Genomic DNA, 4,552 nt, shown 5'->3' on the forward strand with positions numbered 1-4,552 from the left:
GGGTTTTACGGTTTGGTTTGCCCCCCCCGCCTCAAACGCTGGCAGGGTCGGGCGATGCTGCCCAGCCCGGGCCGTGTGTCACAGGGCATGGACCGGACAGCGCAGGCTGCCCCGTGATGCTCCTGCATCTGTGTGGCACCAGGGGCTCGTTTCAGGCTGTTGGATGGGTGACACCTCCCTTTCCCATCCGACCACTTCTTTTATTTTAAGCCTTTTTGCCAGCTCGTGCTGCTGTGGGACTCGCTGGCACGTGCTCGCCCATGGTGTCTCCGTGTCTCCGGTCCCCTTTCCCCCCGCCCGGGCACCCCCAGCCCACCCCTAAACACATTCATCTATTTCTGCTGCGGGAGAGAGCGGCTTCAGGAAACAGGTCCATAAATCACTGGCAAGGCTTGGAAATAAAAATCATTATTGTGATGAATGGGGTTTTATTTCTCTTTTAAGAAGAGGGATCATGAAAGACCAGGGCAGGGGAGAGCGGGGAAGAGGAGGTGTTGCGTTTTCAATTTTTGACAAATTAAGGGGGATAAAGCTGATTGCATGAGAGCTGTTGGAAGAGAGAGAGGAAGTAACAAGTGCTTGCTGCACATCCCTTGCTGGGGATGTAGGGAACACGAGCGTGTGTGAAGGCTTACCGTACGACTCCTTATTGGGATATGTATTGCAGTGCTCACGGTCACGCTGGTGCCTCAGAGAGGTTGTCCTGGCCCTGGCGTGGTGCTTGGGGTCGTACAAACCCCCAACAAAATGTTATCCCTGGCTCCAGTCTGTGGGGAATTTTCTGCTGGTCCCACCAGCACCCACAGCACCCGCATCCCACAGTACCCGCATCCCACAGCACCCGCATCCCACAGCACCCGCATCCCTCAGCATCAGCTTGGATCTTGCTGGCACCACAGCCACCGTGGGCTTAGGGAGCAACTCCTGCAGCCAAAGGGGAGCTTTGCACAGAATGACTTCAGGATTTGGCCCCGGGCTCCCAGGGATGGGAGCTTGTATTAATTAAGCAGCAACGATCCAAGTCACAGGGCATTTCCTGGGGATTAATGACTGACTGGGAGGAGTTAATGACTTGAGATGAATCCAAAAATCCCATTTACCCCAACCGGTGCTGAGTCCCAGCACACACTTAGTGCCAAAGTCAGCACCATCATTTTAAGGTAATTTTTAGAATTGTTATTAATAAGAATAATAAAGTGTTGGAAATGGATTCTCCTTCCTGCCATGGCGATGAAGCTCGATTGCTGCAGGCAGGCTCTCAGGGAAAATGGATGCCCCTCATATTAAGCCGGTGTATCGAATGGAAAGAGCATCCTTCTCCCTCAGGAGCCCTGCCCCGACCCTCCCAGCACCTCCCGGGCACAGGAGGGTGTCAGGGACGGCGGCCTCGGCCTCTGCTTGCCATTTCCAGCTGCACCAGGGTGGCGATGCTCCGAAGATGCAGGTTTCGAAGACAAGAGGAGCAGTCAGGCAGAAGGCAACCTGCCGCAGCATTGTGCCCGGAGTAGATCAGGATTGGGCCTCTCGGCAATTATCTCCGATAAATGTTTTAGGGTTGTCATGGCAATGAAAGAGCTCGGCTAATCTTTGGGTTGCCTTTCATCAAAGGGAAGAAAGTTTGCATACCTGACCGAAGGCGTGAGCAGCCCAGCGGGATGCTCGGGCTCTGCGCTGCCAGCCTGCCCACGCACGGACATACGTGCACACACGCGCTGCAGTAAATGCAAACCAAACCCATCCCGAGGAGGGGGCGAGCACCTCACTTCTGGTCTCCGTTGCCATGTGGCGGTGGGGGATCCAGCTGCATGGGGTTACAAGGCCAGGCCTGCCCTTTGTGATCGCTGGTTATTTATTTGCACTGCGCCCCTGTCCGTGTCCCTGCCTTCCCCACCATGAGTGGGGAAAATCGGGTACCGCATCGAGGTTAAGCTCTGGATGCTCCCCTGGGTGCTGAGCAGACCGCAAACAGGGATGCAGCGTGGAGGTGGATGCAGCCAACGTGATGCTTGGGGAAAGGCGATCTGAAATACACCCTGCCCAAGCATCTGCTACTGGTGGAAACCAGACCCTGGGCAAATCCTGCCCTTGGCCTTCCCCCTCGCCCCAGCCAAATGAGAGCAGCCCTGGCACGAGCAGACAGCAATGCCATGGGCGCCGTGGCGAAAAGCATCCAGCCCAGCAAGCATCGCCGTCTCCTGGCCAAGGGGATACCTCCAGCCAAGGAGCTCGTCTCTCTCTCAAGCCAAAAGGGAACTCAGCACTTTGTGAGCAACCGGGGACCGTCCCTCCCCTCGGCGGGAGCAGCGCTCATCTCCTAAACCCTGCTGGAAACACAGCACTGCTCCCCTGCTACAGCCGGGAGCCTCCTCAGCACCCGAGCTCCTTGTCCCACTCTCACTCCTATTACTGGAAAGTTTTATAGCCACTCACTGTTTGTGATTAATCATTTTGTTTTAATTGCCGCTCCTCTGGCTGGCAGAGGCTCAGCAGGGATTTTATGCCTCTTGGCTGCTTCCCTCAGGTATGTTCCAGGACTGGCTGACTGCGAAGCGCTGAGCAGGAGCAGCCCCGTGACGGTGGGTGCCCGAATTCAGCAGGGTGCAGGTTTGGGTGGTGTCCGTGCACCCAATGTCAGCTCACGAACCAGCATCCTGATGGAGCCCCAATGCAATTATGAGCTCCCTCAATAATGCAGCCAAACTTGCAGTAGCAGCAGCTCTCCCCGGGACCGCAGGCTCCAGTAAGGGATGGGGGGGATTGGGGTGCTCTGCACCTCCCCAGTGCTCCCCATGGATGCTGGCATCCTTCTGCCAAAAGCTGGAAGCAGGCAGGGGAGGGGTGAGACCTAGGAGCTGTCAAATATCCTTCAGTGGTGTTGCTGGACACAACATGAATGAAATGCAAGCAGCAGCATCCGTAGGGAAATAAGAAAGATCCCAGCTGGAGTGTGCCCAAGGCAGGGCGGGATGCCCCTGCCTCTGCAAACAATGCGGTGCTGGGGTGTTCCCAGGCTCGAGCTGGTCACAGATCCGCGTCGCTGTTTTGTGGGAAACGATGGTATTTGAAAATGTGATTTTAATTCAAACAATGCTCAGGGTTTGATTGTCAGCTGGGAACCAAGCAGAGCTGCTGGCATCCCAAGGATGGCCCAACGTACTCCCCTCAGGCACCTGCCCGGTGCCCTCCCGGGGGGTGACGCTGGCCGGTCGCATGCGTGTCGTGCTGGGCCCCATCCCACCTGGGCAGGAAGGAGCCAACAGGGCAGAGACCACTTTGGCCAGTGCCCTGGTGAGCTGCGGCCACTGTAACCACGGCCCCGGGCATCCAGAGCACGTGAGGAGCATCCTCTGAGTGTCTGGCATGTTGCCGCTTTTCCTGCCTTTCCCAAACCTCCCCCAGGCAGGAGACGAGCAGGGATGTCTGTCCTCTCCTCATAGACAGCTCAGCCCCCTGCCCAGCCTGCCAGCTCTGTGGGACCAGCCCAGAGATGGGAGCAATGGAAAGCTTCGCCTTGTCCAGCCTCGGGAGCAGGAGGATCAGCATCCCAGCTCCCGGTGTCCCCACAGATCCCACTCTGGGGGATGAGGACACACCGTGAGCCTGGAGCTGTGCTGCTGGGAGCAACTCCACGGCCGAAGCAGCAAATCCAAGGAGCAGTGGCAGCAAATTTAAGTTTGCAGCACGATATCCCAGCATTGCCTCCGTCCCAGCGAGGCTTCACCCAGCTCAAGTGGCCTCTTGCTCCCTGGGGGAATTTTCATGGGAATTAAAATGATTTTGCTGGTGAAGTGGCTTCATCCCCAGAGGTTTTTCCCCACAGTGTGCGTGGAGGGTCTCTAGCTGGCTCTGCCCGGGCTCCCCAATCATCCCCAGTGCATCCATGTCCCACGTGGCCACCGCATCCTTCACGGCCACAGGGAGAGCACGGCAGCCCAGGACACTGCTGCTGGCGCCGCCCACACCTTGCCTGCACTTTCATGCTGAATAATTGAAAGCTCATGCAACGGCCACAAATATTTAATAGCTTGTTCATCAAAAATTTACCCTTGTTAAAGCCGTCATTTTAGATGTCTGACAGGGCTGGAGAAAAGGTAGTGGAGAGGTATGGAGGGGACAGCAAGGAGGAGATGCTCTGGCCAGAGGGAGCCATGAAGGAGCGTAAATTAGGAGATGCCACAGTCCCATGGACAGCTGCTGGCCTGGCAAGGGGCTGCCCTGGTGATGGGGCCCTCCTTGCTGAGCACGAGGGGACCAAAAGGCATCCGAGTGTGGTGGTACCACCATCTCATGCCTCCAACATCCCCTGCCCTTGGGAGAGCATTGCATGGATTTGGCCACTTCAATTAATTCCCCATCTCTTGTTCCTGTCTCAAAGCCACCCCAGGGCCCTCCGGGACCCGACAGGGTGTTGGGTGCACCCAGATGGCACTGGCGGTTGGTGCCTGGGCTGGGCGCAGCCCCTTCCAGCGCTGGCACAGCCCTGGTGCGGGGACAGACACGAGGGCAGCCCAGCTACCTGCCTCTGATCCCTCTTCTACTTGGCTGCCCAGCC

This window comes from Cariama cristata, unplaced genomic scaffold (genome assembly GCF_000690535.1).
Source record: "Cariama cristata isolate BGI_N322 unplaced genomic scaffold, ASM69053v1 scaffold14697, whole genome shotgun sequence".
NCBI lineage: Eukaryota > Metazoa > Chordata > Aves > Cariamiformes > Cariamidae > Cariama > Cariama cristata.